Raw genomic sequence first — 14,056 nt, forward strand, 5'->3', positions numbered from 1 at the left:
ACATGGACTTTTTAACATAATTAAGGTATGCTGAATTCGACGAGCCCTGTTCCCAAGCTGAATTTTGAGTTTTTGACCATCTAATTAGCATAAACAAAATGGCTGCCAAATTGACAATTTTGGGCACTTTCTTGGGACAGGCACTACTGTAGCAGCACACTGCTTATCTATTTTACTTGTGAACAACTGTTAAGTTGTTAAGGGCTTGTGTAGGCCTATACTAATGATTCATTCTTGTTTGCAGGCTACAATGGATCCCGTGATTAGCTTGAAGAGGCCGTCGCCTGAAGACGAAAGCCTGTGCATTTTCTGCCAAACTCATAAAGCCAGAAAAAACCTGAGTGAAGCAACTCAACATGGACTCACAACACTCAGGAATGCAGCCTGTAGCAGAAAGAAGCTGAGGGACTCCAAAAATATAGACTTAATTGATCGTCTGGAGAATGCATTAGATTCTGCCACAGCCGTATCTCTTGTGCGGCACAGAATGTGCTATGCCCACTTCACGGACAAGAGTAAAATAGAACGTCTTCAGAGGACTCAGACAGAGTATTCAACAGAGGGAGCAGGTTGCAGTTCAGGTGTTCCAGGTGGTAACAGGTGTTCATTGCGAAAAGGTGTGCAGCCAGTCAACTGGAGCCTTTGCATTTTCTGTCAAACTGCAAATAAGAAGGCACGACTGATCTCCGTCATGACTAAGCAAATTAGTGATCATATAATTCAAGCCTCACATCTTGACTACAAAGTTGGCCTTCGACTGGCAGGAGTGATTAACCTAATTGCAGCTGAAGCCAAATATCATCTGTCTTGTCTTAGCGCATTTAACAGGTCTTCCTCCAAAACAAAGAAGGAGTCAGCAAATACACACCTTGCTGATATGGCTTTGCCAAGAGCTCCATCAATCAGCTGACAAAGGACATGTGATTCTTCTGGATGATGTATGGGAAAGGTATAAGGAGCTAGCTGAGGAATGTTCAACCATGATTCAGCCGTCCTATCAAAGCAGAAGAGGAACATTCAAGGAAAAGTTGCAGTCACAGCTTGGGGACATTTTCAATTTCTTTCAACCTCTTGACAGTTGTATATCAGAACGAAAAACCGTATTGATTCCCACGAAGTACCAGCCAACAGCAGTTTTGCAGATGAAAGCAGACATAGAGGAGAGTGAGGAAAAGTTATCTTTTCCTAAATATGAGCCCCAGGATGACATTTTCCTTTCACTCGTTCATGTAGCTATGAAAGTCCGTGGAGACATGATGGAAACTCCAGGACACAAAGGGTTCTCTGTCAGTGAAGAAGATGCTATAGCATGCATTCCCGAGAGTTTATATATGCTACTGAGACTGATCGTCGGTGGCCAGGCATCCCTTGAAGATGATAGCCCTGGGAACAATGAAGAACATGTCCGGAGCAGAGTTCTGAGTGTGGCACAAGATCTTGTATACTGCGTCAGTGGTGGCAAAAAATGGACTCCAAAACATGTTGGTCTTGCAAGTACTCTTCATCAAGCTACGCAGTCAAAATACCAAGTACGATTGTTCAACAAGGCAGGGCATTGCCTGAGTTACAAACAGGTGTTGCAAGTAGACACTTCCTTGGCTGAGAGCACTCTCAAATCATTGGACAAAGTAACTGGTGCCATCATTCCACCAATCATTGAGGCAAATAACTTAATCCACTACACCTGTGATAACATTGACATCCTTGATGAAACACTTGATGGAAAGAATACCTTCCATGCAACTCAAATGGCAGCATGGTAATGAGGCCAAACAACTGATTACTTCTCTTAAAAATATCGACCTATCCACAAGACATACTTTGATTGTGCCAAATGGCCTGGAGGAGCTGCATCCTGTCAGTATAACTCGTGGAAAATGCAAGCCAGTATTCACAGCACCCGTCGACGAAGCCTGCTTCAGCAAATCTGAGGAGGACAATGAGTATGCAAGACAAGCAAAAGCTACAGACCTAGCTTTCTTCTTGCGCCGTCAAAATTCAGAGATAAAACCTTCTTGGACAAGCATTGGTAGTCGCTCTTGGAAAGCCTGATGATGTTGTAACCTTTGGAGATCTGGCCGACACGTACGTGAAAACTGTGCTGAAAGCAGGTTCCAAATATCAAAGAATTGATATTGTGTTCGACAGATACAGGGAAGAAACAATCAAGGGTACAACCAGAATGCAGTGCAGTAAAGCAGCATTGCCAGACGGCTTGTGGAAGGTCGTGATGTACCTCTTCCAAAGAACTGGTCAAATTTTCTGTCACTAGCTGATAATAAAGCAGATTTAGCACATTTCTTGTCTGAGGAACCGTGTTCTCAGGCGCCTAAGGATAAAGAAATTGTAGTTGCCGGGGGATTTAGAGAGGAACTCGAGGTCAAGTCATCAAAAGGTACAACTGATTCGACACCTCTGAAATCCACACATGAAGAAGCCGACACAAGATTGGTGCTGCATGCCATCCACAGCCAGTTTAATACAGTTGTTGTGTCTTCCAGGGACACTGGTGTTCTCCTGCTTCTGGTATCCCACTTTCGACGTATGCAATGTGAGCATCTCTGGATGATGTTGGGCACATCTAAGAAACGGCGGTATATACCCATTGATGCAGTTTTTAACAAACTACCAAGAGGCTCAGCAGCATCCTTGCTAGGATATCACGCATTGACTGGGTGTGACACCACCTCCGACATCGCGAATCATACCAAACGATCATAATGGAAGGTCTTCGAAGAACACCATGAATTGCTGAAGAACTTGGGCATTGGTAAACTCACAGAGGAAACCATCAAATCTTCAGAAACCTTTGTCTGCAGAATATACAATGTGCACACAACAGACTCTGTTGATGCAGCACGGCATTTATTGTTCTCCAAGACGGGGAAACCAGAAGCCATGGCCCTAACAAGTGATGCGCTCCGTTTCCATTTGATGAGAGTACACTATCAAGCGATATGGAGAAATTTCCACTGCCCCACACCTGAGCTCCCTGCGCCCTCTGAAATGGGATGGAGACTTGGGGAATCAGGACTGCAACCCATACTGTTGGCATTGAGTCCCATTCCAGACAGTTTCCTCGAGATGGTAGCCTGTGCATGTCAGAAACAATGCAAGACTCGACGCTGCACATGCCGGAATTCAGGATTACGATGCACATCAATGTGTGCATGCCAGCAACAAATTGATGATCAGACTCCTTGCATAAATACAATGTGATTAGCCTAAAAGATGTTTGGCATTCCTGAAAACTGTTTAAGCGAACTGAAATTTGTTCACGTAGCAGCATGATAGAACTTTGTTTAGTTTTTTTATGATTACAGACTCGCAACTTTAACTTCTACATTTTATTAACAAATATCGGTAACCATGTAAACATTAATTAAAATGCTTCAAATATGTCTTAATCATTTTTCTTGATCCTCAAAACGTAGGTCTAGACATCTCATTTGTCACGTTTGCATGCATCGTAATAAAGTTACAGTGGAAAATAGATTTTTTGGTAATGGTGGTAGCTAATTAGCATAATAATAGATTTTTGGCTTGTTACGAATTTCATTAGCCTGTAGCTTTGATCTATTGCTCAAGGGACATTTCTAAGATGCGTACATGTGAACAATGTGCATTTATTTAAATGGTGTAGTAGTGCCTGTCCTAAGAAAGTGCCCAAAATTGTCAATTTGGCAGTCATTTTGTTTATGCTAATTAGATGGTCAAAAACTCAAAATTCTGCTTGGGAACAGGGCTAGTCTAATTCAGCATACCTTAATTATGTTAAAAAGTCATGTTCCCAACATTAACTAAAAAATGCTTCTTGGATGCACATTTCTCAGAAATACGTCTAGTCTATTATGTTATGTTCTTTAACTTTCACATCTCACGCCATTTCATGCCAAACGCACTTGACCCCACAATGCACTTCAACTCACATCCCGACATCATCATAGGCAATCTCAATCGAGGCCCTGGAATGGAAGCCATCCATCATAGTTGACAGGTGTGTGCTGGATTATAAACCCAGCAAGGGATCTCGGCAAGGGACCTCTGCAGAGCCGCTCTAACAATCAGGAACTGTTGTTGTATTGGGTCAGGAGACAAAATCCCGCCAATCACCATCACAAGGTGTTTGTCTGTCCCTGCAAGTCCTAAACTAATGGTGACCAGTGAAACTGAGGAAACCAGGTTGTGGGATGGGGGGAAGGAATAAAGTCGGGGAACACATAGAGCTGAAAGAGATGCGAATGGATAGAGCTTGATACTGCTTCATCCCAACTACTCGGCCCTCCTTTCTCTCTCTGCGCTTGACTTTACTCCAATGCTTATTCTTCACTTTTTGACTGATTCTTTCATTCCTTGACGTTCTTGCTATCCCCCTGACTCTTTCTATTTCATTATTTTTGTACTTTCTTGCGGTTTTCACACGACACTCATCTTGCAACCGGCGCACCTTCCACAAACCCTGGATGTTCGCATGCTGCTACGGAACCACCGCCTTTCCTTGCACCATGGCATGAGATACCCGCAGCCATGCAGACCATCGTGTTTAACCAAAGACCATCCAACAACCCCGACATGACCTGGGTGCTGTTAGAGCAGAGGAAGCAGACCAAGAGGGAATGCCTGGGAGGCAAGCCCGAACCGCTGAGTCTTGGGAATTTGCAGCCTTAACCAGGGTTGCAAAAGGTGCATTGGGGCAAGTAGAAAGAACCCACACTTCATCTCTCACACTCAATATCTCAGCCCCTCTTCGCAAACTCTCTTTTCTTCCTTTGGGTGTCTGGATCCATTTAATGCAAAGGTGGTGTCATTGTAATAAGGCATCCTAGGGTGGGAATATTCATGTCAGAGACAAGGAGAATGTATACATGCTTCTAAATTGGTCCACATTGCTTGTGTTGCCCCATCCTGATTTTTCCTGCCATTTTCCCATTTGAATTCTTCAACCTCCATTTCTACTGCCAATTTCCTGCTTGTTTAAATAAAGTGTATGGAAGTTTTTAAACTGTGTCTTGACTTATCCTGCTTGGGATTGATCTGAGATAGCACTTCTGAGGATAATTAGCTCAGCTATTCAATCTGCCCATGAGATAAGAACAGTGTGTTGCATTGTATTGGTTCACTTGGCCAACTAGTAGCCATTACACTGTCTCAGCCACGGCTCCCCATCTGCTTTATTCATCTCACAGCTATAGTGAACCGACACTGGGCGTGAAGATCCGGCTAGAGGTCAGTGCTGTAGACGGCATCCGTGGTCTTTTTATACTCGTTGGGTTTTGGTGTTATCTGACCCACGACAGTCAGTGTTGAGACGTGGGATTTGGAACTCCCTGCAGACCATTACACTATGTTACCCCTTGTGATTTAAAATATTTTTTGTTATATCAACTTTCTGCTAATTTTTATTCTGTTTATTTATAATCCAGGACAAAAGCTGAAAGACATCCTGTCCATTCAAGGTTGGAGAGATGAACGAAGACACAGATATGAAAGAAATCATCTCACAAAGAAAGTAATCATTATACCAGAAGATGTGCAAGAGAATATACTCAACACTGCAAACCAAGGTGAATCTGCTTTCAAGGATTTTGTGGAACAGACTGTGGTGAGCAAAACCGGTGGGACAAAATGCCAAATTTCAAAGGTCTTGGATGGAATGAAAGTAACAATGTCAAGAAAACCAAAGTAGCAGCAGAAGAAGTTGTGACCATTGTGTCATACTCATTAATGGTGTGTTTGCTTGTAATATCATCCAGAGATAGCAATATGAAAGAAGAGATCGGAGAATACGAATTCTCTTCCATTGTCCATCTGTTAATGTCAGTGGATGGACGACTACATCCATGGAACGATCAAGCAGAACTTAATAATCTGCTGGAAGAACATGTAGAAACAGAAGAGGAAACAGATCGTGCCAATTCCACTGATCAACCGATGGTGATCACAAGTGTTACATCTATTTTCTTTGATGCAATAGCTGTCCTTCATGAAATGGCTGTGTTCAAGGACAAGATTAAAAAAACTGCCATGATTTTTCACACCATGGACAGCAAAAGTCAACAAGATGCTAATTCATATGCAGTGTTTGATAACTACCAAGTGAAATCGTTCAAAGAATGCACAAAACAATATCGTAATGGAGGAACATCAACACATTAGCCAGAGTACAAAATTGATAACAACACATGTATCAGAAGTTTTAACAAATTTCTAAACAGCACCAAGACAAAAGACCTCTCCCACACTTCTTGGCCCACAAGGTGACTGAAAAGTGCAACTGTGCAGTCACAACCATGACTTGCATCAGTGTGCTGAAGAATCAGTCACAAGTTGATGAGATCAGTGTGGAAAGCACGCAATAAGAAGCAGATACCCGACTAATACTGTATGCTTCAGAACTGCACAAGACTGGAAAGAATGTTCACATCTATTCTCCAGACACAGATGTGTTGTTCCTTGCATTGTCAGCAATACCAGCACTGGGTGATCAAACAGTTGTCATTATGAGTACTGGAGCATTCTGAGTATCGTTGGCCTGTCTCTTTACAACTTATGTACATGCATTCAGTGAGAATCGTGCCCAGGCTCTTGGAGGTTTTCACACAATAAGTGGTTGTGACAACTGGAAGCCTATTTGGGAAGAGCAAGACTCCTTGGAGGAATGCCTTTATGAAATGCAGTGACAATGTGATTCATGCACTTTGTGGACTTCGGTCTGGCAAAGAACCTTCTCCTGAAGTACTCAAGTGTTGTGAAGAGTTCATCTGCAATTTACTGAGCCCGAAAAAAATCATCTTTCAGTCAAGCATCCACACTACATTGGCATTAGTTCTTAGGGCTTAACACAAAGCAAGTTACAGAAAAATTACCTCTAACCAAAGGAGCTATCCGTTAACATGCACGTAGGGCCCACTTGCAGTGTAGCATTGGGATCAAGTACTTGTTCTGGAAACACTCTCGCCATCAGATCTTGAATGGTCACAGGAATCTTCAGGAGAACTGATGCCAATACTTACCAGAGTACCTCTTGCTCCTGATTCTGTTCTGCGGTTAGTAAGATGTGGATGCGTGATGAGCCCGTGCATTGTCCGCTTCTCATGTCGGGGAATGATGTGTCCTGCACCAAACTTTAAAGAGGTGATCTAGATTACCATAAAAATATGCACAGAGGTGGTGACGATTTTCAATCTGTTGACGATGATAATATAACTCTGGAAATCAATAACTAAATTGTATATGACTATTGTTGTAGTATTTTTTGTTTGTCAAAACAATGGAATGTCAATTTGTTTGTTTATTTTACAAAGAAAATTCAATTTCACTGATTTGCCAAACTACATGTAGTAGATAAAACACCTTTCACATATGGCTGGTTATGAACCCTTGACCCATTGTTTAGCAGTCCAAAACGACCATGGGCACACGATTTAAGATAAAATGTGATATAAAAAGAATGTTACCCTTCAATGCTGCAGTATTTTCTGTTAGATTGTTGTGTTTGCGGCATTATAGTCCACACTGCGATGTCAAAATTTTGGAGTTATAGCATTATTAGACCTTTCCTGGTTTCACCGGAAGGGCAATCGGTTTTCTTTCCATCTGTCCGTCCATCCGTCTGTCCCACCTGTGGTTTTGCAGACTTTCCCCCCCCCATACCCTTTAACATGTTCAACGGAAACTTGGTATATGGCTTTATTATGATGTTACAGTACAAGTTCGAGTTTCATGGCGTTTCGTCAATTTTTCACAGGGTTATGTCCTTTTTGGACTCAGAAAATATCACATCGGTCGGGGACATGTATTGCAAAGCAATTCTCACCCTTATTATTTTTATATCAAATTACAAAAACTAATGCTTACTTGGGGCTTTTTTTACTGTGGCTAAAAAGATGATGCTGATGCTTACCAGAGTACCTCTTGGTATATCTTTAAGATGATGCTGAAAAAAAAAATGCCAAACTCACTTTTCGTGAAGTTAAGACATTAAATTAGCCAAAAAAAACCATTGGCAAACATATGTATGAAATTTTCACAACATCCAAAATTGTGACATAGCAGGAAACACTAATACCCCTCGTTATTTTAAGCATCTGTACTAGTTCCCCTTGCAATCATCTTTCTAATATAAAAAGTCCCGTATCTTTCAGCCGCTCCTCATGGCTTAGTCTATCTAGTCAATCTCGTTGCTTGACTCTGTACTTTCTCTCGGTTAACTATGTCCTTTCTAAGATGTGGTGACCAAAACTGAACAAAATATTGTTAGCTTTGGCGCAGACCAACCTGATTCATGTTCCAGCTCCTGTATCTGTGTTAAACTGCAATATTTAAATATCGTTGGAATCGTTCTCTACTGCTGGAATATGCTGACTGCTTGTGGGGATGGTCTTTTATTGGAGAATCGGCCAATCAGGAATTCCAGCATTGCGAAAACCAAAATCCTTCCAGATTGGGATGCAACCTTTGCCCCAATCATTCTATGATTGTGCAATCGCAAAGGTCTTCATTAGGAGACTCCTGCTGACAACACATCTGCACCATTGGAGAGCCCAAATGGTTACCCATCTGGACTGAGGACAACCACCACTACTTCAGACGTCAATGTGAGGCCCCTCTCCACACCATCCCCAATGCATCTCACTCTTCAAGCTGTTAATATATATTTAACTGTGTATGTCAATAAACTTATTTTTTTATCCAGATATGGGGTGCGACTACTGATTTATAAGTTAGACATTGAATGATATTTAAATATTGCAGTTGAAGGGGTGGTCGGTGGTGGATGAAGCTTTAATGAATCCAGAATGTGCCCTGGCAGTGTGAAATTAAGTTCTGTTGACTAAATTAGAATGATGCATCATGGAAGCTTCGTATGGGTTTGGAATGTTCAGACTCGAGTGCATACAGTGCAGAGAGGAGAGGGGAAGCTCGGGGCAATACATGCGCCATATTTGCCTACGTATTAAATAGCCAACACCCAGATGGAGTGCAGTTTCGCTACAGTCATGATGGGATGGGCCTCCTCCTGCATCTAAGTATACTCGTAATGTCCTTGCAGTGCAAGGAGTACAAGCTCCTCCATGAGACTAAAACGTAGAAAATCATCTTCTTCTTTGGCAGTCACGATTATTCTCACGTTCTTGAGGGGTTGGCCGGGGTTATTTTTTGGCACAACTCTTTCACGAACCGGCTGACCAGACCTGACGTTCATTTAGTAGTTCGGCCAGGCATTTGGAATTTGGCCATTGTGCCTGAGATGGCTCTCCGACTCTTTGTGAAGGACACCATGGGACTTTTACCGTCCACCAACTAAGGTTAGCAGATGGGACGCCCAGTTTAATGTCCATCTGAGGGACGGCACACACACACATTGATGAATCACCATATATTGCCTGTCACCGGGATGACAGTTGGAGGCGCGTGTCGACGTTGAGTGTCTCACACAAGTTCTGTTTGGTGTGGTGTAGATCGCCATCTGGTGCATACATGTAGAACTGCAGTCCGAATGGTGAGATTAAGTTCAAATCAGATCAGGAAAGGTCAGGTTCTGAAAATTTTGGCATGCAGGAATACAGGTCCAGTGTCCCCAATAAGCAGCGCATTAGATGTGATCGAATAGAAGCTGTTATTGAGGAATATGACAGCACCATTTGTTTATTTCCTTTTGGAGAAGTATGGGGAGGAGGTACTGTTGGAGCAGTTCCTAAAATTGAATAAAAATACATAGCGAGCACCTAAGGTGCTCAGTAATAAGTGGATGTCTCTGGACACAATCTTTAGACAAAACACGTTGAAAAAACTTTTTAAAATAAAATGATCATTGTTTAATCAGTGTGTTAATAGATACATACATGGGGAGCATGCACTACAGCACGTCGCTGCATCCACTTTCTGCCGGTACACCAGGGGCCTCCATCTGGCCATCCCCTGGGCAGATCACTGGCCCATCTCAATCTCTTCGGGATAGGACATTCCAGGCACCCATCCGAAGGGACCACCTCAGGTTAACCCGAGGAGACCGCCATCTGGTGGACGACACCTCAGCACCACCCGCCACACACCACTTGGTGTGTTTTTTCAGAGTGAAATGTTTTTTTTATGGTGGCCGGAGTGCAAATCCTGCATGTGTAATACCGAAATGCTTCATTTATTTATCGTCCTGAAAATAGGGGTCCAGACACTGAAAATTTACACTGTCGGCCAAATTGTCAAGGTCCACGAAACTTAGCCCTTTTCATACATTTCAATCAGTAACTCAGATGGACAATGCTTCCTCGGTAAGGCTGAGACATCAAGGGCACACAGTAATAGGCCAACGTTGTATAACAGATTTAAACTTTCTTTATTAGATGCTCCTTCAAGAGTCTTTGCCCTTTTTAGAAAGGTATTTTGAAAAAAGGAGGTATTTACAGATATATATATATATATATATATATATATATATATATATATATATATATATATATATATATATATATATATATATATATATATATATATATATGTTTTACCTTTAATCCATCATATCTTTTGCAAAAAACTAATGTGCAATTGCCCATCTTTTCAGCTCGAAATTGTGCTTTAGGGAATGATTTGTCTCAAGTTGAACTTCCCACCACTATTTTGAGAGACATCATGGCAGGACTGGTAATCTTTCTTCACAAAGATGGACAAGGAACTTTGGCAAAGGAGGAGGCCATTCGCCCCATCATGCCTGCAATACACCAATGCCAGAAGCCATCACACGTCCACAAACAAGCTACCCACAAGTCCTGCCAATACCCATGTGCCCCTCTATCTCCAATACATCTAGGTACTGTCCCTATCCAATTCCAATTTTAACATATCTCCTCTTTCTGCTGCCACTACCTTTCTTGGGAGACTATTCCATTAACTACTCTCCGACTGAAAGACCCATGCCTTCTCACTGTCCTAACTCTCATCTTCTTCACTCTCAGGCTGTGACCCATGGTCCGAGCACTGTCTCTTCTGCTGAAAAACTCTTCTGCATTTATGTTGTCTATACCCTTCATTACCTTAAATATCTCAATGAAAACCCCTCGTAATTGCCTCCTTTCTCATGTAGATTTGAAAGGACTTTCCAAATTTCCGTACCATCTGTGATCCCTCAGACCGGCAAGCAGCAGCTTCTTCGCTCACTGCAGATCTGGATAAAATCACAAACTGGTCCAACACGTGGAACATGTCTTTCAATCCAGACAAATCTCACACTCTCACTATGTCTCTTCGAAAGGACCGTTTACAAACCCCCCCATCCACTTTCTCAACAATCCTCTGGAAGAAGTCTTTTCTTTCAAGCTTCTAGGTCTCACTATCTGCCATGACCTTCCCTGGAAAAGTCACATTTCCAACCTCGCCTCAAAAGCCAGTCGCCGACTGGGAATCCTCCGTCGTGCAAAGTCCTTCCTCGGCCCTCTTGAGCTCCTGACCACTTACAAAGCTTTTGTCCGTAGCCTGATGGAGTACTGCTCTCCCCTCTGGGCTGGTGCTCCTGCCTCCCACCTTTCTCGGCTTCACGCTGTCGAAACCAGGGCATTTAAGATCATCGGCATCTTCCGCAATGAAGCTGAGTCTTTGGGCCTCTCACTCAATCACCGCAGGTTGGTCGGTGGTCTTTCTGTCTTCTACCGACTCCTCTCCAGCCTTGCCCCCCCTGCTCTCTCTGCGATTTGTCCCCACCACATTTCCACAGGGCGCTCAAGGTCCGCCAACAACCCCCTTCTGGTAAAACTACCAAAATCACGAATCACTGCTCATCTTCACTCTTTCATTCCTCTTTTTCCCGCCTTTGGAATAAACTTCCTCACTCTATTCTTTCCCATTCTTCCCTCCAGGCTTTCAAAACAGCTTTTCACCACCACCTCTTATCTTCCCCCATCCAAATCCTCGATCTTTTCTACCCCCGATAATCCACCCAAGCCCACTTCCTTCATTTCTCCTGCTTTCCTTCCTGAAAGTCCCTGTAATGTCCATCTTCTCTTCGCCATGTTCCCCGTCCCATCCCCATCCCTCTCCCTTCCACAGTTCACCTAATGTGTCTGTTCCCCACTGTTTTGTCCCTTCCACTCCCGCCCCTCTTGTCTCATGCTCCCTTGCTGTGAGTTGTGTGTTAGCTCTCATACGAGCCTCGATAAGGTATACAAAAAAAAATCATTTAAGAGGTATTCAGTCACATCATACGTTTTTATAAAAAGGTGTAGGCTCATGGAGGACCTAAATAACAAATGGGAGCAGGTTTACAGACGAACAAAGAGGGCTGGGGCTTTGGGGTTGGGGATCATACACAAGGATAAATAACACGAAAACTAATAACAATGGCCCAGAGAAGAATAGAATAGGAAAGAATCAGTATGTGTTGAAAAGATCATGTGTGTGCAAGGAAGAGCACTTAAGGTTGTAATGGACAGCACATTAGAACGACTGGAATGAGGGGATGAGACAACGGACACAGGGAAACAATTTCACAATTGGGAGAACAGTGTAACGAATGGATACAGGTGGGAAAAGAAGAGAGGAGGGGAGGAAACACTGCAACCTACAAGAAAGGAAGGGGGTTGTGCTCGGCAGGGTCAATGGAGGTAATAAAGATTAGAGGTAGGGATGGGGGATGACATGAAAAGGTAATACACCTCCTGCTTGCATGTAAGACTGGAATAGCACAGCTATTAGAAGGTGGTTCCACATTTGGGAAAAGCAAATAACAAGAGTCGAGGTGCATGCAGTCAGCCAGGATTTTGGAAGTTTAACCCAGGATGGGGTTATTGGAAGAACACATCTCATTTAAGTCTGCAGATTAATTACCACCGCCACCGAAGGTGGAAGGAGGTTATGTTTTTGGGTCGCCGAAATAGTTGGGTCGCCGAAATAGTTGGGTCGCTGAAATAGGTGACCCTTATTTTCAGTAATTCTGTCTGTTTGTTTGGATGTTTGTTAGTTTGTCATCAGCATAATTGGTAGTAAACGTGGGTGGATTTTGACCAAACTCGGGTGGTAGGTACATCTTATGACCGAGTGCTTTGGAAATTGTGATGGTTGCTAGGGATGCTTTGGTTCCCGAGCTACAACCGAAAAACCTTCAAAATCGGTACCGTTCACGCGAAATCATTTCCGAAAGCCATTATCCCACGTAGGGTTATGAAATTTGGCACGAATGATCTACAGGTGATGCTCTATCAAATATATTCCGGCTTTTGTGATATATGGAATACTTTACCCGCAGCGCCCCCGACAATTGAGGTATGCGCGAAAATTGGCGAAAATTGAAGGCCCCCTAGCGACCAGGTGAGTGCATCGATACGAATGAAACTTTGCAGGTTCATGGAACTCAATGAGTACTACAACTTTGCCTCAGGACATATTGACCGATTTCGCTTAGGTCAGGGGTCAAAGGTCAATTAGTGCAAAAATCGATAATATGCGAGAGCTGGAGGTGCCTTCGCGCCAAATGCTACTCCTCCTAGGGTTATGGTCGGATGGTCATGAAAATTTACACTAATCGTCTGGAATACATTGTGCACAAACGATCGAACCGGATTTTCGATTTAGATCTTTGTTCACCCACAGCACCCCCTCGAACTTTGGGGATTTCTGATTTCAAACCGCATTTTCGGTACTTTTCATTCAAATGGATACCGAGTAGTTATCAGTGGATGGAACTGGATGAGATTTGATATGCATAATCTTAAGGTGATTCCCTATCTGCTATTTGACATCCATTTTGCTCTATATCTTATAGTTTCCATGCTCGGCAACCCATCGCCGCCTACGGGCTTGTCATTCCTGTTTGTCTGTCTATGTGCAGGATATCTCAAAAAGTTGTGGACAGATCCAGATGAAATTTGGTAGACAGGTTGGGTGTGTAACAAGGATGAATTGATTAGATTTTCCTGAAGATCTGGATCCGGCGACTAGGATTTTTAAAGTGATTCTTCACCATTGAGAGATCGGGCCAAAAACGATATATCGCACAATATCTCAAAAAGTTGTGGATGGATTCGAATGAAACTTGATGGGCAGGTGGGTGTTTGACAAGGACGAATTG

General features: G+C 42.9%; 1 pseudogene; it reads left to right on the forward strand.

The window, feature by feature from the left end:
* The first annotated feature begins 223 nt into the window (after window positions 1–223).
* LOC147029576 (uncharacterized) lies at window positions 224–8,690 on the forward strand (annotated as a pseudogene).
* Window positions 8,691–14,056: the final 5,366 nt, after the last annotated feature.

This window comes from Eptatretus burgeri, chromosome 3 (assembly GCF_056783735.1).
Source record: "Eptatretus burgeri isolate ZD-2024b chromosome 3, Ebu_testis_v1, whole genome shotgun sequence".
NCBI classification, from domain to species: domain Eukaryota; kingdom Metazoa; phylum Chordata; class Myxini; order Myxiniformes; family Myxinidae; genus Eptatretus; species Eptatretus burgeri.